This window comes from Anopheles stephensi, chromosome 2 (genome assembly GCF_013141755.1).
Source record: "Anopheles stephensi strain Indian chromosome 2, UCI_ANSTEP_V1.0, whole genome shotgun sequence".
Taxonomy (NCBI): Eukaryota; Metazoa; Arthropoda; class Insecta; order Diptera; family Culicidae; genus Anopheles; species Anopheles stephensi.
Genome location: NC_050202.1, coordinates 89,723,109 through 89,744,535, shown reverse-complemented (window position 1 = coordinate 89,744,535; position 21,427 = coordinate 89,723,109). Strand labels below are relative to the sequence as shown.

At 44.6% G+C, this 21,427-nt stretch overlaps 1 protein-coding gene across 6 annotated transcripts in view; it reads left to right on the top strand.

The window, feature by feature from the left end:
* Nucleotides 1-21,427, top strand: part of LOC118505235 — a 184,599-nt gene that overhangs the window by 96,604 nt on the left and 66,568 nt on the right. For 5 of the 6 annotated variants that reach the window (XM_036040773.1, XM_036040771.1, XM_036040770.1 and 2 more), the window contains exon 3: nt 13,030-13,071. The gene's annotated coding sequence lies outside the window, so the exon portion shown is untranslated. Of the gene's footprint in view, nt 1-2,477; nt 2,847-13,029; nt 13,072-21,427 lie in introns of those variants that run through there. The other variant, XM_036040774.1, reaches the window with a different exon arrangement.

The window sequence follows — 21,427 nt, the reverse complement described above, 5'->3', positions numbered from 1 at the left end:
CAATTTCACCGATTGAAAGCCATCCGAATACCGTCGAGTCTATCGATGCGCCAAGGTAGCTCTGAAGGACAAAGGGTGAGTAGACAAACCCTTGCGCAGGGTCGTGGGTTTAAACAATCATAAAAAACTGTCTCAACTCACTGGAATCGGTCGGTCTTTGTTCCGGTTGGATTTGGGGTTGGCTTAGGAGGTGAGTGCTTGGAGTAAGACACGGTTCCGGAGTCGGCCCCCGACCGATTCGTTTTCGCATTCGCATTTAAATAAATAATGAGAAAGGATCAAGAAGGCAATCCAAACAAAAGGAAGTGTACCCTTTTTTTAATATTTCGTGCCGACAATGGGGACGAGCATGTGGTGGGTGTTTCGATTCTACGCACCTCTACCAACCCTACTCCAGCCACACGCCGGTAGCTTCAAACAAAGGGAAAACTCGTTGCAAATCCTCCGTTTTTGCACGGGGTTTCGGTGCCGTCGGGTATGCGTGACCAATCTGGGTTTTTGTTTATTCTAGACCCGGAGAGTTTTTTGATTTTTGGTAAACGAAACGAGGCCCGAGAATCCCAATCCCGGTTCCCGCATTTTGCTCCGGTAATGGTTCCGTAATGGTAGATCAACGCCCGAAGAAAGGACATCCTCATTATTGTGCGTTGGGCAAACAGTGTTGGAGTTCAGTTTGTGAGGCTTCCCGGGAAAATGAAATCTTTCCACCGGCTATTGCCTTGCCGATGTCAATGGTAATTCGTCACCGGTCTGGGGTGACACACGCACACACAGACAATGGGATGATTCGTAACAGATGGGCCGTTGCGGGGAAGCCTCTTCCGGAAGCCGGAGAAGCCGTCTACTATGGACGGAAATTAGTAGGTAATCAACTGAAGAATGATAAAATAAGCCAGACTGGCGTTAAGATGTCCTGGACAACCAAGAGGATGTGATCATCTTTCTAAGGGCTTTTTCTTTGGTGCTGTCTCTCTCTCCCCCTCTCACCTTTCTAGGTTACCTTTCTACTCAAAATTCGTTGAGCCGCATTTAAATGAACCTATTTCAACATTAGTCCCTTGCGAAAAGGACTTCCGTTGTTTATTCTTCCTCGAGGTTTTTTTTCTTTCGTTCATCGGTCTGTTTTGGTTGTTGGTTGTCCAGTTTCGCGCGCAAAAGAGGAGCAAGAAGAAGCCGTACTGAACCTAGCTTATTTATCTGACCCCACGGATGAAGACTGGTGGTGGGGTCCATATCGGTTGTTCTTATCTTTCCACCTCGAGTGGCACGATTTCGGGCGAATCTGATCGGTGGCAGCTTTTTTGCCTCGCTCCATTTCAGGCTTGTAAAGAGCACGGTTTGAATAATGACATCAAACGAAACATAAAAATTGTCCACCAAGGAGCAAGTAAACCGGTACGTGCCACGGGGACTCGGTCCGCTTCACGGCGGCGGCGGAAAATCGGATGATTGTATGGGTACTGGGACAGGCTTCAAATGAATTACAGGCAGCAGGCTGGCAAAATGCTGGCAGTCACAGTAGAAGAAGAAGAAGGGGCACAACAGACCCACATTAATGGAGGTTACCTATCATGTCGGTGGCGGATTGTTAAGAAAATTAGGTTTTGAGCCGGCAGCCTGCAGTCCGGGCGAACGGGGCGAGGGACAAATCACAGTTCATGACACCATTAAGACGAAGCGAAATAAATCCATTTTAGTGCCGAAAAGGTTAACCCCCGTTGAGTGTTGCGGCGTGAAGAAGGATTGGTGCAGGATGGGAAAGACAGATTTGGGTAAATAAAATCCCTAACCTTTGGTTGTTGACATTTTTTCATTTGATCTTGAGGGATGATTTTTACCGTGAAATACACTTTCTATGGTATTTGGGTACTTTACTTAAATTTTTAAGTAAAATTTCTTTACTTTTTTATTAAAAATATCTCTGAAATGAAAATTTATAATCAATTACAAAAAAAGCAAAATGATCGTTTTTAGGAACTAACACCAATAAACACATTTAAACTTACAGTTTTGACAGATGACATATATTATAGCAAGATTAGAAGCGCAATCTGCTGTCAAATTATGAATAAATTTCTTAGCATTTATTTCAAGCGTTTGTTGTTGAAAGTGAGAACAGTAGTCCAGATGATCAAGAATTCAAGCTCTATTGTACCGTGAATAAAAAAGAGTGACAAATTGACGTATTAACAACATAATTGACGCACAAAACAACAGCCTGCAATACATTTTTTTACCTGCTAGTTGCTATAATTGGACACAACGAGAGATTCTCTGCACTATGCGCTGTACAAATCAGAAATCAATGAGGTTTTCCCCTGTTTTGCGCTCGCTTCGTTCCCTGCAGCCCTTTAGTTACGCTTGTCGAACATGAGCAGCTCAGTGTTGTGCACGGTTGATGGCCAAGCCTTTGCACAGTTTATTGTCAGCAGACCGAATGCAATGATGTGACGCAAGGAAGTGGGCTGAACTACGATAGTACGTGCTGCTGCTAAAGCGATTTGTCGTCGGTCATCCTTGAGAGGTGCTCGGCGTGTTTGGATCGCCCAGCAAGCGAACGGCACGGGGACAGAAAACAGAAAACATTCCTCAAGTATCGGGTTCGGAGTACACACACGCGTGGAGTACACGGTGGCCATTTCTTCGCCCTCACTAAAATTCCTGCTTCGCGTCGAACGCAATCGTCTTCAGAAGATTGTCCTTCCTAGATGAGCGAGATCAGTTCACTGGCGGCTTGTTTCCATCGTAGAGCAAGGAGCCGGCAGCTAGAACGCCAAGCGCTTGCCAACGATGGATAAAAAAGCACATCAAGTGAAGGAGACTATTGCTGGATGCCGTTCGGTAAAGTGCGTGTATTGCTTGTTCGTTCTTGTTTGTGTGTGTGTGTGTGTGTGTGTGTGTGAGGGATTTTTTTCCCCATTTTGTTTTCATAGCATCGTCTACCACCTTCTGGAGCGTCAAGTTCTTGCTGGTTAGACACTATAGGTTGCACATCCCAGTGGTTGATGCTTCATTGTTTGCCACAGGACTACACTGCCACCAAGGGGCGCCCGGGAGTCAATCCATGTCTTCCATTCGTGCGAGGGTTGAAGGATCTCTGTCTGAGCAAAATCAACATTCCGATGTTCTTTTCGGAGGTATGTTTTATTTGCACACCTTGGTCCTGCACACATCCACACATTTATGGTGAGACATTCCGATAAGCGGCGCTGGAAGACGTTCCCACAACAGTGGGAAAGCATTTGCTGAGGTGTTTTCGCCCGGGCCCCGGGTTTATTCTGCACAGCCAAAAGCGCTCCAGCACCCCAACAGCAAAGAGTTGAAATGTTTTGTTCCAAACCGAAGAGTGTGATGCTGTGGTGATTTTCATGCTGCCATGTTTTTGTTTGACTTGCAGTGTGGAGCGAAAGCTTTTTGCTAAAGCGGATGGTTCTGTTTAAAGCAGGCCACATTCGGTGCAGTGGCTACGATGAGCGCTGGCTTTCTTTCCATTTTGGGGGTGTTTCAGTGCAAAGTTGGTTGTGGTTTGGTCTGTTTCAACTTTCGCAAACAGTTAGCAGTGTAAGGTGATGGTAGGCATTAGTGGCGAGTGTAGAAAAAGTGATTTATAAACAACTTTTACAATCAATTAGAAAAGCGATGTTTGAGAAGATTATGACCGAAGTACGGGTTAACGATACCAGCTGGCTCAAAGGTAGCAGATGGAGGTCGGTTTCTGTTTGAGAATAGTATTTTTTAGGGAAGCTTGCACCAGAACATGATTCTTCGGCTTCACTATAAAAATACACATGCTGAGATCTCTTGGCCAATGCTGATAAGGGATTTCACATATGTTCACTAATAGCTACGGGCAACTTGGGTGATTGAACAATCGTTCGAGGACTCGCTTCAAAAAACCTAAAGTGCATCAAGGAAGGAACGGTCTCCTAATGAACCCGGCGGGTTAATCGATTATCCTGTATAAAGCGTTTTTAAATGATTTTGTTATCTTCCTGATTGAATTTAATCGGATTGACACAATTTGTTCAACTTTTTTATAATAGCTAAAAGTAATCTAGAACTAGAAAAAAACTGTTGTCAGGGAGCACGGATAATCCGATCATTAATTAATCAGACTCCGGATAAACGATGCCCTACAGCACGAGATCACTACCTGTGTTTACATATGCTAGTTACGGTCTTACGTTGTGATTATGAACTTTTTTACACGAATATAAATTTCTTTTTTTAAGTTATGAAAGTTTTATCCTTTCATATAATTGACAAGATCTATCAGTACTGCGCCATTTAAGGAGGAATTCTTAAACCATCGTTTAAATTCAGATGAAGCCAAAGGCCTTTTTGGGGTGTGGTAAGCTGCCTAACTCTGTTAAATAGGATTTACATCGAAATAATTTGGTACAATTCTCCGAAGGAGCAGCAGAAGGCACGACTGAGATATTCTTGTTCAAATAAAAAAGTTTACTCATGGTCTAGTTTTTGTATCAAAATAAAGGCCTCTTGTCTTAGTACAGTCCATCGGCCTATTTCACAAGCTCAGTGATGTTAATGCTCACCGGTTTGCTCAGCTGCGGTTGGTAGTTAATTAAATGATAAGTTATAGCTCTTTTTCGTTTTGTTTTTCCAAGCAACTGAGCTACCTTATTCAACCCACGATAGCAACGAAAACATCATGTTTATATTTGCATCGTAATACGATCACCATTAGAGTTTATCGAACGCATACAGTAAAGGAAACGATTCTAAATACTTGCCATCTTGCCATCTGGTGTGGCGAAAATGGTAATTAGAATTGCAGATTAGCTGTTGGGTTCGCGTGTGTGTGTGTGTGAACGCATAGCTTAACAGCTTGAAGTTGGTGGGCAGTTAGGCCTGTTCTTAAAGCTTCTACCTCCACCACTATCAGCACCACCGATTGAACCTGTAAGTTAGACCACCCGATTGCTGCAGTGGCTATTTAAGGAACCCGGTCCACAGTCCACTCGCCTCCCACCTTAAGGGAACTGCTGAACTGAACGCATAATTAATAAGATTATAGAAAACGAAGCGCAACGCAACACCGGCTGGGTACGGGTGTCTGTTTACGGAAGGTGGTCGAGCCGTGAAAATGGATGCGATACAAGACAAAGCCAAAGTCGTTGTGCATATGTAGCGCGGACTTTGTCAGTTCACGGCCGGTGTAAGCATTCGTGAAAGGCTCTCGCTCTCTGTCTCTCTTGGGGTGTGCATGTGTGTCCACCGAAGAGCACGGTTATGTGTTGCTTTTAATTACCGCCGGACGATGCTATTGATTCGATTAGCGAAATTAGTTAATGCGCTCGGATTACTGCAAATGATGCCTTGGCTGGGTCCGTTTGGTTGTGTGCACGCTTTGAGGTGAAGTGAATTAAAGCGGTTAATTATTTGTTGTATGAGGCAAGCGTTGGGAAGGGTAGCGAAAGAGTCTTCGTTCTTCTGCTTGGGTCGATTCGTGATCTTTGAACGCATTGAGACATTAATCAAATTAGTTGTATTTAATTTTAATTATCAAGCAACAATTAGCTTTGACCTTCAGTGTTAAAGATCATAGCATACTCCTCATGCGGAACACATTATTTGGTAAGAGCTGTAAGGCTTATAAAATGCTCGAACAAACCCAAGAAATTTACACACCTTGGATAACCGAATAACGAGAAAATGTGATTTATAGCTCCCCAAAATCTGCTTGTTTTCTTCCCTCTCGACCATGATCGAAGCTTATCGATTATTTAATCAAATTAACGAGCATGTACGTCATGTACGTCCACACTGGGCAGGCAGTCTCACGTACCTTTCCATGGTTTGGTTTGTATCTCAGTAATGAACATATCACCGTATAACACATTCATACGAAGGTGATAAAACTGTATCGCCCTTTGCAGCGACTTATCAGGAAAATAGAGGGCGAACTCCAATTCTCTCTTTCTCTCTCACTGTGAAAACCACCATTGAGATTTCGGAGGCTTTCTGGGACTCGCACCAGAGTCCAACACGCACGTACGACCGAACTTGCTGCGGTCATTTCGTTGTTGCCCAGCCCTGCCCTGGCTGCTGATCGGCATTATCGCACCAGCATAAACTACGGCGACATTTTCCCGAACTATACTATCACGGCGCTGTAGTGGGAATATTTGTACCGGCCAGCAGTACTGTATCATTCGTGGTGCTCGTGGAGCAGCAGCAGTCGGAGCAGTTTACGCTATCGTTCCTGCTAAGATCTTGCTGGGAATGAGGAGACTACGTGTGTGTGTATCTTTCGGGTCGGTAGCAGTATCGGGAAGGATAATAATAAAAATGAAGCTTAGCATCAACAGCCTCACGAGCACACGTAGTGCCACTATATTATCATCTCAACATCGAGGAGCTCTCCATTCTTTGTCGCCGCTAGTCGTACGCTTCTCAGGTACGGTGCATACACTTCACCCATTGCTTCAAAGTACAGTGCTTGACAAGTTGTTAGCAGCGAACAGGGAATCAAAAAATATAATGTTATAAGAATCGGTGCAAAAGCCCTTTAAATAAATAAGTTCCACCAAAAGTGAGCTGCATACACACTTTACGTACAAATTATCATTATGAAGACAATTCATGAATCTTGCCTCCGGTTCTAAAGGTTCATTTACCAACCCCGGCACACAGCACTGTACTCGGCTTACACGGCTCACATGTTGCCCTATTGTAGGCATACATTGTTCCGCAGTACAGCGCTTCATCGTTTAGTTGAATGCTCACATGCTCGCACCATAAGCATGCCGGGCGTGTGTGCCTCCCACCGAGCCTCCCATAAAGCGAAAGAGCCCAGAACCGTTTCACCGTTGATGTTATTGTTTATTTACGATGCCTATCGTTTGCGGTGTGCAAAATATGAACAGCTCCGGCACAAATGTTCATGTTGAAGACAATGTCGAGCACCTGTTCCCGTGCTCGTGTGTGTATGTGTGCGAGGATGGAAATGAATGGCCGGGGAATGGGTTCGGCTCACTATCATTGACACTATTTGCTGCCGTGGTGTTGCTTTCACCAGGTGGAAAAACGTTAAAAGAAGAAGCACTATACTACACCGAAGGAAAGAAGTAGCAAACGAATAGCGTTTCCTGCCCCGAAACGGAGGTTTATTAGAGGGATGTGTAACTGTACCATGCTCGGAAGGTTTAGGAGGCACCGTGGGAGGGTGGGAAAGAGCAAGAAATTTTTATGCACCAAATACTATCAACGGCCACACGGCATTGAGACAGCGAAGTACTTGCAAAGAACACGGAAATCGCTCCAATGGTCCGCCGTTGTACCGTAACGCACGAGCCGACCGATGGGATTTTTTTCGGTTCGGTTTGAATATAGATGGTCACGTGGCAGTATTCTGTCTGTGTGTGTGTTACGATGGCTTAGGCTTTTGGTGTATAAGGTTACAGCACCGTGAACGGAAGCCATTGCATGCCCCAACCGAAGCGCGTGAGTAAATCCGCAGTAAGAGAATATTATCTGTTAAGTAAGCTAATTTTACGATCATAAATGTTTGTATTTTTCTAAGGGATTTGCTACACACAGATGTGTGTGTGTATGTGGCAGGTAAAACACATTTCCAACCGCTAAGACGACGACAACGACCCTGTCGAGTTCGGTTTTCCGCACACCGGTGGCTGCTATCATATGTTATGATCGCGCATTATGGGAACGTATGTTATTTTGCAGTTTGGGGTGGATTACGCAAGGGGTGGATTGTGAGGTGGGTGGCCCTGGGGAGGAATCGCATTATGCACGTACACTGCGCGTGGAATAGGAATGAGCCTTTGTTTTCGTGGTGAATATATTCCTAAATTCCACGTAGTAAACAGTTTAAAACAATCGTAATGGTGACAGGAAAATGAATAGTAAACATATTTAGTATCAAATTTTTGAATTTTAAAAACTTTACCTGGAATCTCCGATAAAATGAAGCGAAATCAGCAGAGAAGAAGATTATCGTTTATTCCTTTTTAACAAGTCTTTTGCAGTTCCTAAGCAGGTTCCGTAATCAAGTAACGTTTCACTACGGTTGATTGTGAGTCTTCTATAATAATTCTTCTTATAAATTTTTACTGAGGTCACGGGCATATTTTTATTCATTGAGCTAGGTCTAATCTCTGACCTTATTTATTTAGGACCATTTTGTATAAATTTTGAAATCAGAAAAATTACGATAATGTCACATCGTACATGCATGAGGTTTTGTAAAGTGTCCTAAAGCTTTTTAATTTAAAATAAAATGTGTTTAAATTTATTCGATTAAACAAATTGGATGACATCAAATGATGAGTTCCAGCATAAAGTAATAAAAATTCGCAAGCTTTTAGTAAAAAAGCTCTAAGTTAAAGTTTACAAAAAAATATTCTGTCCCTAAAATAATAAACAATTTGGATTTGCTATACTTGGTTGTAGCTTCAGAGTGCTCACAAGTAAGAGCTTAGCAGAAGAACAATTCAATTCAGTCTAAAGTCTTACCTTCCGAGCACCGGACAAGCAGCAAATTCCACCTAAGGAATCATATTTTCCTCATGAAATCTCTTCCCTTAAATTGAAGATTTCACATGCAGTCTTGTGGACGGACCGATCTACATAATCTTCCCATGGCCGAAGGTGAATCATATACCTCAGCGTCTTAGCTGAAAGCTTGTATCGTGCTACAACATTTGCTTCCAAGGATCTGTTTCTGTCAACTGCGTAGCTTAGCGGATGCAGGAATACGAAATGGAACACTGCACACGCCCACACACAAACCGTTCGAATGGGGGAACAGTTTTCCCGAGTCCGAACGATACGGACTTGTGGATGCCCATCAATGGGATGCCATTATTGTAGCTTCGTAAAACTTGCCTCATTACGCCTTGCGACCAGTAAAGCAAGCGCGATGGGCCGATTGGGCGGTTGACATTGTTGTTTTGGCGCCCAAATAGCCCAAATGGGAGCATTAAGGAAGGGTCGTAAAGACGTACCGGGAAACCGTGGAGCAAAAAATAATAGGGAAAACAAAATGATGGGTTATTGAACCGGGGGATTGGGGGTGATGGTGGAGTGCGACCACACGTTGACAAGTTTATTAACCTCGGGAGGACACGCACATGCCCGTTATGGCGATGGGTGCGGCTAACTGTTACCAACGGAACGGAACCATCTTCACAATGTGGTAATAGACGTTGCTTTATGTGTAATGGTCGCTCGTAACGCGAGACTTACGCTTGATTTTAACTAAAGATCCCACATAAGCCACACGACTACCGTAAATTGTGTGCGTAGCTTGCAGCCCAAAACCGGCCGACAATGGTTTGGCCTTGAATGTTGCCCGCCCGTGAATGGTGATTTTGCGTTTGCGAGTTTTGCTAATGATGGCGAAAGTTTCCGCGCCGGTTTCAGTTTGGCTGGAATCGGGAATCGGAAGCGCTTTGATGCGTAACGCTGAAGATAAATCAAACAATTATTCTGGCTACGAAGGGGCAAAGTTTTCCGCTTGCTCAGTCAGTGGTGTCTGGGGTGGTATAAATCACAGATTTCACCATTAATTTCACCGGGGCAAAAGGTGCACCTCGAACGTGGTAAAAGTCGCCCGCAATCAACACTTTCGGTGGAACTGTGAAGCTGCTGGAGCGGGTGGTTAAGATTGGCGTAAAGACTAAGACTCAGCATTTAGAACACTGGATGTAGGGACTGTGAAGTTCATGTTAAGCTTAGAGCAAGAGTTCTTAATAGTTGAGGAAGAGAACGAGTTGTTCTCAGAAACTTGAGCAACTCGTGACCAAGGCACTAGAGCAAATAGTGCCTCTGGTATTCTAAGAAACAAGAGTTAATGTTGGTGATCGAATTTTATAACGCGTTAGTGTTTGTCTCACCTGTCAACACCGTCATTTTGTAGCGCAATCATTGTGTTTCCATATCACTAACATACTGACGTTTAGATGAGCGTTTTTCAGGAGAAATTATTTGCCAGATTTCCCAACAAACTATTATTTGAACCAAGAAATTAAGAATACAAGCTTGAAGAGGCCTGTAACTGAAATGACTAGGTGTATGGGTTCTTGGAACCTCGTGTCCACCGTGTTAATGTGAAAAAAGCCTTTTGGACGAGGCTCTTACGGCTGCGGCTCAATAGACTAAGACCTTTTAATAGATGAGGCGTGTGCAAGGAGAGATTACTTCATCGAAAAGGTCCCTTGGATGCCAAGGGACGACGAGCATCCTTATATTTATTTTTAAGTATTTTAGCAGGTTATATACCGCTTGGAAAATAAAGGTCATCTAGTGCTAAGGGTTTAAGAGGCCTTTAGACAATGTTGCCTGTACAATCAGATCTCTAGTGATAATGCTACTAGAGATTGACAAAATCTAACAGCATCGACAGCCCACATCAAATGGCAAATAAGGCGGATTTGTATTAGACACATGAGTGCTTGGAACTCTTCGAACGGAGTCATGACATCAAATAAAAGAAGTGAACTTTTAATTGAATACGTAAAAATTGGTTATTTCCTCTTTCAATCCATGGCAAATGTACTCCATGCTCGGTTTTCCACACGAACACGGAAAAGCGTTAAATACTTAGAATACTTATACAATCAATGTACAACGTTAAATCGTGCTCTACAAACAAACTACACACAACCACATTTAATATCCTCAAACTGCTTGCTACCTCGAAGAGCATTCGAAACAAATAACCCAACACGTGCCGTACTTCGGTCTGCAGTCACAAACTGTCTCCACTTGAGTACACACTTGTCCATCGTACGAGTCATGTGTGGACACTTCTTTTAAAAACATATCGCTTGAAGAAAACTTGAACTTTTGGCCACAACACAAGTATCTTCCGTCTCGCCCGGATTTTCCCCCTTTTGGACAGTTCCCTTCAGCTTGCGGGGACGAAAAACAAAATTAATGGACTTTCCACTAGAGACGGAATTAAAAGTTGCAGCTCAAAGTGATACCACCAGCGTTACGTCCCCCCTTTTTCCACTTGTTTTACCCACCGCTGACGAATGTGGAGGACATCAACTCAATGTTATCTACGACAAGCAGCATGAATACCCTCGCTCCACTCCACGCAGCGCCTTGGCGTGTTCTTCCCCTGTGTGCCCGGGTTGTGGGTTCCCATTTTGCCTCTAATTTTATATCGCCTCGCAAATTTACAACCTAACACTTGCGTGTTCTTCGCTTCCCAGCTGTTGGACAACATCTTGACACACACACACAAACAGAGAGCGTCCGGAGGACAGGGTTTGAGACAAAGTTCAACGGGGAAGTTTTGTTGGTTGTGTGTCGTGCAAAAATTAATTTAAGATTATTCCCTGCTTTCTTGCAAGACCAACAACACGCCCGAAGCAGGGGATGGCGTGCGACAGCGTTATGCGTTTTCGAGAAACTGCACTCCAGAACTTCGGAGCTACACAAGAGCTACATGCCTTAATGGACTTAAGAGTGGTCGAAAATGGTTTGCCGATGGTTTTGGAAGATGGTAACAGCAACCGACAGCGATGACCAACAAGATTAAGCTGTCAGACTGTAAGGCTTTGGGTCGGGGTTTTGGGAAACATCCTTTCATGTCAATAATAAACTGCTTTTCGACGGAGGCTGATCATTCTTGGATCTTAAAGTGTGATGACGGGGCGACTGAGTGGCTTAAAACCAATACACAGTTCGAGACTGTTTGTATTTACCAGGCAAGCTACAGCCAATGAGACATCCGGCCCCTGGCCAACACTTAGCAAGTGAAGCAACGTGATCCTAACTCGATTTGGGGGAAAACTTCCCTCTTTTTCGCTCATCTCGTCTCTAGCGATCGTCCTCGCTTTTTGAACAACCATTACAGCACGAACCAGAAAACTTTAGTGGTCAATCGGTGGGTAATGGAATGGAACAAGGGGGCCGGAAAGCGGGGGAAAAACGTTACAAGCAAAAGTAGTTTTTTCCCCGGTCAGGCCAAAAAACCCCTGGAACTCACACAACTCGTGCAAAATGCATTACTGACAAGATAAGAGATTAAATTTAATTAATTTAATTTGAAAATTAATGCGAAAATTTTCTCTCCGCTTAAATCACCCCAGAAAACGCCGGGAAAGCGTTCGGACGGGTGTCGTTTGCTTAGCAAGGGGAAGCTCTCGGTCTCGTTTCGGTGGGTTTTGTGTCACCAAGGAAAGGGAAAAAGTCTTTTTCCACCACCTGCAGCTAGAGTTTGTTGAGCTGTCCAGCACTAGCGTACGTTTTACCGAGAACGGGAGAGATAAAGAGAGAAATAGGAATTCCGATTTTCTGGACCTTAAATCGTTCGCAATGGTGTGTGTGTGTGTGGTTGTTGGTGGATTGCGACCGGGAAAACAGAAACCATGATCAACAAGGGGAAAGTTGCCAAAAACTCGTACAAGTCGGTGGAGCGGGCCGGGGGCAAGAATTTCCCTGAAGGGCGGGAATTTAGCGCTTAAACTTTCCTGAGGAATGGATTTGCTTTTCTTTTTTTTGCTGGAAAACGAAGCTTTATTCAATGTTCGTACAAGCTCCGGCATGAACGATCGTCGCAGATTGATAAGCGGGGTGTGCTGAGTTGCAGACACACAAACACACATACACACAACCGGATGGTCACTGGACCATGCAGACACGCACACACACACACACTCACCGTTCTGGAGAGCGTTGGAAAAGTTTAGTTCCGGCCGGTGGTGCGATGCGTTTCCCATAAACTTGGCCACCGTTATCGACAAGGAAACTTTTATCGAGCTAATCGCTTGTGAAGCATTAAAACTCTGCCCACAAATCAACGGCCGGGGCGTGGTGATTCCGATCGCCCGGGATGCATCATCTCTCGCTGGCACGGTTGTGTTTGATTTATCTCGCCCGGGAGATAGAACATTGTGCGTTGAGTTATGAAGGCTTTCTCGGGAAACTGGGTTCTTTGCCGGTTAAAATCGCCGGTTAAACTGAGCAAGAGTGATGTTTAAATTAATTTCTAACAGATCGTTCATTCTCTCTCTTTCTCTGTCTTTATTTTAGGACCTACCGGATTGCATCGTGCGAATGGATGATCTGTGAAAAGTAAGTTTTCCCCATCCATAAAAGTGAAGCAAAAATCATCTTAAAGATAGGAATCGTCTCATCGTGAAATGCGCCTAGCGGCAAGGAACGTTCTCGTGTTATTCAATTTGTAGCTCATGTTTTTCTAGCATGAGTGCGTGCGTGTGTGTGTCATAATTCATTCACCTACAATAAACAAAGATGTGAAGAGTGGGCCTGTTTGACTTGTGATGTATACCGGAAGCTAAGACAACACACACACACAGAAGAGAACAAAGCAAAAAAGTCCTCCGCCAGATTCTATCGTGCCGAGCGACTTAACGTCCATATGAGTAACGATTTATCATCGCAGCCGCATCTCGGGCCCGAAAGATCGTCTGAGGGCGTCCGGACCGTCTGCTGGCGTACCGAAGCTGAAATCTTAACGGCTGCTAATTGGATTATGAGATAATTACGCCTCTTCATTATCCTCCAGCCGATCCTGCTGCCAGTGGCAGGGAACATTAGCCGACACATCGGTACCGATTCGAAACGTAACTTACGAGGCGGAACGCATGGTGTTGGCGGAGTAAAAATAGCGACAAGAAGAAGCAAAAAAGCATGGATCCTTCACCTTCCTAACAAAAAAAAATCTCCAAAGAGGAAAGTATCCATTCCGGGTTTTTTTTCCACCGGATTGGAGTGTTGCAGAGTTTTGCAGTAATATTGGGGTATAGGAGTGACTGGAATTACTTGGCTTCATCCACTTAAGACGCTGTTTTGTACTGAATTCGCACACACACTCATAGTCGCGCGTGTAGACAGACGAAGAAAGAAATGGTAAACAATTCTTCTTCCGACTGCCAACGCCAGACAGTACAGCAGAAAGGGCGAAGAATGATTACCTCCTTCTAGGTCTGGAGCTAATGTATGCTTGTGTTGTTGGGAGGGGCGGGAGTAGTAGTACATGCCGGCCTGCTCATCCCCGTTACTATGCACACCCGGCAACGAGCGTCGTCGAACCTTCGAACATTGCCCATGTCGACCAACGGATTGTCGTTAATGTAAACGACATAAGTCGACTTAAAACGAAATGGGGGGTTTTCCCATGCAACAGAAGCAATGGTGCGTGTATGTGTGAGTGTGTTTACAATTTCACCCTCCAAGTGGGTCACTCTTCAAAGATTCCTCTTGCAAGGGGGGAGGGATAAGATTCGTCATATGTATTTATGTTTTTTTTTGCACTTTTCTGCTGGAAAACCTACTATCAGTGTGAAGATTTTCCGAACGAAACCCATCTGATGAAGGGTGTGATCTTGAAGACGCATTTATTTTGGCCGTGCAGTTGCGCATTTTTGATGGAAAACCCCTCGAAAGTATCATGCTGGTTTATTCCCCGGAAAAACGGAAAGGAAAAACTCTTGCCGTGGATAGAAGGAAGGGGGAAAGTGCTACCTAATCCCTCGTTAGGAGGTGTTTTCTGTACGTTTGTTGACACTTTAATGGGAAATATAGAAATCCACAGCGCTAGCAAGGCTAGGTTTTGGGGATGGGATAATAAAACCGACCGATGGAAAATGCGTTGTCGGATGGTTTCTGACAGCTGTCGAGCAGGAAAAGTCACACTGGAAGTAGCACCGCTCGCTGTGCGCTTCCGATTAGTGGAAGGTTTTCACGCAAGGAAGCGAACGTCCTACGCGTACAGTGAAGGATGGAAAAGCGAAAAAAGGGAAATCAGACTTATAGTTTCGTGCCGCTCCCGGTGCTGTAATATAGTTATATATTCTGCTCGCGCCCAGTCACTCAAGGACCGGGGTCCGGAATCGATCAAATGAATCTAAGCTAGCGCGTGCAGCTTCCTCTGGGTTGCGAAAGCGAATGAAACATTATCTGTATTCGATGAAGAAGATGGCTAGCGAGACAACACTCAACAGCGCGTGCGAGTAAGAGAGAGAAATTCCGTGAGGATATGAATACTAAAATATAACCAAACAGATGAATCATTCATAAATGCGTGCATTTGACGAGCGCTCGCGTGGATCGTGGAAAATCGAGAGGGAAAAACGGAATAAAAACTACACGCCCATGACACTTGAAGGTCGCGTGTTAGTTAAGTGGAGGAAAAATTCAAAAGTAAAGGACATGAAAACAAACGGACCTAGCCGCGTAGAGTCGGCGTAACAGTGAAGGTTTTAGTTTCCATCCATATTCATTTGGCAGGCGCTTGGCGTTGGTTGTATTGTTGAACAGATAGGAAAAAACGAAGGATAATACAACTAAAACAGCACCGGGACCAGCGGATAGATCCATCAAATCGGTTGACGGTTCAAGCGTCGCAACCATCGCTGTAGTGATTCATATGTTTGATTGGTCGTTTGACAGGATTATGACCGATGGTTTGATTTGCATGTTGATTTGTGCGTTTGTTTGTTTGATCGTTTGCAATTTAATATTTATTGCTTTTTCATTGAACTGTTGTTGTAATGGATGGTTAGAAAAGAGACTTTGTTTTGTAAAATCGTTTTTGAAGCAGTTATTTTCTTCAATCTTCTGCAATACGGCCATCCCTTAACGGTCCGGGACTTGAGTCGATCAAACAGGTTTCAAACTGATCTCAGCTATGAGCTTATACCTCTTTCGGAGGGCTTCATCCCAGAGTTTTTCCTTATTTGTCATTCTTAACTTTATTACTCTGGCATAGTTCTTCAAGATCTGGAATCGGCAGTCTTAATTGTTGTCACAATGCTATCAGCTACTTTCAAATGATGCTGTCAGTTACTTCCAAGAGGTTCATGGCAGTTTCAAACAGTAAAGTGATCAAAATGATAAAAATATGTTATAGAAGACTTTTAATGACTTTACACTATTTTAAAAAATGTGGTTTTATTTTTTAAACCTTTTGCAGATTTAAACTGCAAAAAAGAAACAAATATTTGCCTAAGGTAGTACGCATCTGAACCGAAGCAAAACACTGCCGCATGATTTATCGACGCAAACTTCTGTCACTGCAAAAATTTCCATAAAAGGAAACGAAATGGAACAATCTTTTGTGTAACGAGCATCTACTCGTTCCACTCGTCCCTCCGGTGACGAAACCCCCTCTGGCGCGTGACATCCCCCCACCGTACCCTTCGTACCCGCGCCGAGACGGATCGGTGTAACTGACACCAAGATGATGGTGTATTTGCTTAGCTCAAGTTCCGGCCCGGCGTCTACGAAGTCATCTTCGGGTGGGCAAACCACCGGGCGAAGATGGCTTCGAGCGTTACTATGAAATCCTATCCCAACAAGCGCATTTCGGGTTGCGGTGCGCGTCGGTAACGACTGCAAATGGTCCGCTGGAAGGCTTCCCGTCATTATACTACCATCATTTATAACATTGTTTATTTATACGATTCGCCGTTTGGCCGTGACTAATGTAGTGCGGTTGTGGGATGGGCTGCGATACGGACTGGGGCTCGGACAGAGCGTCCCGAGCGTTGTCGGGTGCGTGATGGTGAACATATTCCCTCGGGATTCGTCGGACGCTCGGACAATGCATTGGACGGTCGGACTCATATTCTGGGCGCTCTGGGTTGACAACAACTCAGGACATCCAAAGACAAAGTACGAACAAACAGGAATCCTTCCACTTATTTCCGGAATGTTTCCGTTCATTTTCCTGCTCACTGTCTCTGGGTGCTGCGCGTCGGATGGAAGGAGTACGTGAGTAATTCAATATTGTTTTCGTCCTACACGCTGCTGTTCTGCTGTAGAAGGAAGGACTGTATGTGGCACCGATGACGAATAGAGACGGATGCTGTGCTCATTGTGACCCACCGAAAGCTCAAACCCGGGAAAGCTTTTCGTCGCAATGACCGGACGACGAATGGCGAAAGACAATTGGTGACTCCTTTCGAGCGAAAAACAAATTCCCCGTAGCCGTGGGTGTGGGACGTGTTGCGGCTTCGAGTTTCGGGATCGGGAACCGAAAACTGTCGGAAACGCCTTGAGAAGGGATGGGTAAAACAAAGGCCAGAAAGCACCGAAAAAGACAACCGATCACAAAGGGGCAACAGACATGCACACACACGCACACACACATACAGAAATATGAATAATAAAGCGAAAAACATCTGAAACAAGAGTAAACGAACGTTTGAACATAAATAAAAATACGGGACCGGAAAGCAACCACTAATTGGCAATTCGCCTGCGGTTGAATGGAGCCAGCGAGTCCCCTTTTTTTTCATCCCCGATGCCACCCCGGGTGGACCTACCGAGGGTGGCGAGGTTTATGTTCGATGCCCGCCGGGAGCGGCGGGTTCGGCTCCAATTGCTGACAGTCGACTAGTGACTGTGACTGCGAGAAGGCGAATTTTATCCTGAGTAAACAGAATCCCTACAATGGCTAGGAAAATAGTTTGCCGCCCAATCCAGCGCGCTGCACACTCGCACGTACAGCACGGAACAGCCATGGTATCCATGGTTTCTGAAACTGCCATCGCAACCATCGTCAAGGGAGTGTTTGTGTGTGTGTGTGTATGTGTGAACGGGGAGCTTTTTTGCTCCGTCCTCCCCGACATATTCCCAGAAAAAAGGATGCAACCGAAGAACATGCTGGCGGCCGTATATTCACCCTGCAGTAGAGCTCGATGCTCGATGGAGGCGCCTGGTCGCTGTTGGGACGGGCAGGCTGGGCGGTCGTCGGACGGCACCGAGGGTATCATTTGCTTCGAATGGTCTGTCGTTGTCATATCTTTTATTTCATTGGGCATCAGCGTCTTTACTGTTTGTGATTTCATTCCATTTCGGTTCTCCGGCCGCCTCGCATCCTTCTCCCCGGCTTCGGGTTGCTCCGATTTGCGTGGTAAATGAACCGCTCCGTTACACGCGAAGACTGATTTCTTTCCTTTATTTGCTTGTTTGTTATCTTCCTTTGCTCGGCTCGGCATATCTCAGTTTTATTCGTTAGTCTAACTCTTAGCCGCGTTGCTGCCAAAGAACGAAATGGCATTCGGATAAGTGATCAGCAAACACACAGACAGACACACACAGAGATGCAGAGTAAAGACATACGGCGTGGTTCGCCGGCATGTTTTATCGGAAAGTTTATCATATTTCGCGTATAATTGCGAAAGGCACCAGAAGGCGTGTGTGTGGGTATCATGTTATGTGTTGTACAACAGTTTTGACAGACGTGAATGATCGGTCATTTTGTTATTTTTTGTTGCAAAGGTTTCTATCATGAGCAAATAATATTTTAACATGTCTTTGGACGCCTCTTGAAATGGTAACGAACATTGTATTTGAATCATGACTTTGATTCTCCTAACAAAAGGCTCTCAATCTTTGTTGTTTAACAGCTTGAACAAAGCAAATTCAAACGAATCGTTCAATTTTCCTGTTCAAAAACACTTCCATCTTGTAATCTATTTTGAGCGTCCTGGCGTTTTTTTTCTAACCTTTCGTCTTTTTGACACGCTTGCTTACGTTCTTAAAATTTCACCTTTCGCGACTGATTCCAAGAAGCGACTCTGTTTCCTTGCAGAAGGTCATTTAAATGTCTGGCTTGTATCAGGAAAACTTTCTTCGTTTTTTGTTAGGTTTTTCTCTCAAACTATACTCCGAACTTTAAGGACAAGTTGAAGCTTTGCGGGAGCTTTTCTATAACTTAACACCTTGCGCTTGCTGTTACTGGAACGATTCCACGCTTTCGGTACTTTCGGTCTGCTTGAACCAGTTTTACATCCCACAACGAATGAAGCCGTGCTTTTGTGCTTCTTCCTGCAGGATTCCTTTTGGGGAAGCGTTTGTCCCAGTGCGCAAATGATTTCCATGATAAATTATACATTCAGGATGGAATGCTTGGGGTTTTTTGGGGGGTCAAAACTAGCACCCAACCGTCTTTCGCGGTACTCAGTGCAATCTAAATTTCAATCTTTTCTTTAAGAATTGTTCTATGGAATTCGTTCCCGTAGAGGTGAGTGTGAGTGTGTTGATAGTTTAGCAGGTTTCTCTTTAGGGGCAAGACTTAGCCCAAAAATATGGAAGCGAAGTGCATCTGTTTTCCATCTAATTTTCTTCATTTTCCAGTAGGGTTACACTACGGGAATGATGAACTTTTTATCATTTTTTTTTTTTGATAGTTTGACAAAGTTGAGATAAAATTTTCCTGTATAAATAAGAAATTATAACAAAAAAAGGATTATAGGCTTGAACAAGTTGAAATAACATGGAAAAATTTTTGACAGATGAGCTTAAAGATACTCTCTGTATGATCAAAATACTCTTTCGAATAAATTAAATTAGACAAGATGACAACAGGTACAGCTGACCACGATGCGCAACAATATGCTTGCCTGTGGTTTTTCCTTGCAAATGTGCCACAATTACCACAAATTCCAAAATTTGTCTGGATTTAAACTTTTAATATCCCACCGAAACGCAGCTTATCTTGGCACCCCGTGGCGGGGGAAGGAGAGCGTTGTAATTTTTGTAACACCGGCCACATCTTTCCCTCCTGGGTTAGGAAAGGACCCTACATCTGACCACAAATTGTGCCACTTTGCAACGTGCTACGCCATTGGTGGATTAAATCATTCACTCTGCCCAGAGTCCGCTCGACTGGTTGGGCGACACCCTCTGTGTGTGTGTGTGTCGGATGGACTGTGGCGTGATTACGGAAATTTGATCCTCATCCCCACGCCCCTTAGAACCGGAAGCTCACCCTTACCTTTTCCCTCATCCTCACGTTCGCACGGTGTGTATCATTATCTTGCGCCACCGGCGGATGGTAACGATTTCAGGATGCTGCTGCCTTTTGCATTTCTCTCCTGCATTTCCCTTCCTTTCGGATGGTCGCGAGTCTCCGAATGTTGTACTTTCGGGTGTGTTTTGCGTTCCTTCTTACACCGTTACAGATTCGCGTTTCTTCCTTTAGTCTCGCGCAAGGTTGAGTTGTGGCCGACGGTCGAGCGAGAGTTTCGCTGGGCCGCCACGGAATTTACGGCGCATCGTTTTCATTTCGAATGAAGCATGCCTGGCGGGTGAACTAGGGGCGATCACTGCGCCCTGCGACTGGTGGTTGTAATGGAGAAGTTTTGTGCCTTCGTCGGAGGCGCTGGAGTTGGCGGAAATCGAATAAGTTTCAGTTTACAACTTCCTCGAGCGTGTTTCTTATTTTTGTTCGGAGATTTGGGGGGTGCCATCAGTTGTTAAGGCACATTAAAGCCGCTTAATCTAGCGTCTAGCGAGAAGTGGAGAGAAAGCAATGCAGATATGTTTTAAATAAACATATTGAAATAATCAGGATTTTTTTCAACTTGAATTAGACTTTAAATGATTCATTTGAATGAATGATTGCGTCGCCAATGTTTAAAAAGCCTTCAACTACAGCAAAACATTGAAAATTAGAAGCCACCTTACCGTCAATTGAACGATCCCACCCATTGTATTGTTAGACCACTTCCAGCAAGTGTGAAACGTTGTTGAAACATTTCCATCCCATTCGGTCCGTTCCATTGATTCGCCACTGTTAAGTAATCAATTTAAATTCTTCAAATTAGCAAACGTGTAACCCGCTGCATCTATGCAAACAATTCATATCAATTACGGAGTCTCTTACGTGTGCCGAAGCAAAACACGAGGCACGGGTCCAGCACATTCCCTTTTCCCACCACTGCGACTGCGAGCTGCAATTTACAACCACGCACACACACACATTCAAACGTACTCATTCGTTACAGCCAGGCGAAGCAGCAGTGACTGGCCAATCCGGAGCCACCGATGCAAAAGTGGATCACATCGCAACATGTGATCCAATGCCGGGTTGCCTTCCCACCTCGGGGGCATCCCACTGACCAAGCCATTGTACTGGATGCCAGCGCCATTAGAACTGCAGTGCAGCTGCAACACGAGCAAGTAGCTAGGATGTATGTTGCTAACGGATTAATTTAAATATTTTCATTCAATATGGTATTGGAATTCATTTGTTGAAATGCTTTTCCCTGCCGACCAACCGTCCAACTGGGCCTCCGCTTACCGTCCCTACTTTGTGGAGACGCCATGATGTCGGACACCAGTCCCTGTAACGGGCTAGTATTTATCGAGTGGTGATCGTGTAGATGATAGAGAGAGACAGAGTGACAGAGAGAGAGAGAGAGAGAAAAAAAAACAACAAGCTTTGCATCATGCAATCGTAAAACGGAGCAAAGAAAGGCAACACCCCAGCAACTTCTGCCAGCTCCACATACACACAAACAGTACAATAGAGTTGATGGGTGTGTTTTGGAAAATGGTGAGTAATCGGGCGCTAGTACACACGACCAGAACAAAAAGCCAGGAAATTGTTTACAACGGTCAAACCACTCCACACTGTGCACTTTTCGGCAGCGGCAGATACTGCAGCAGCATCAAC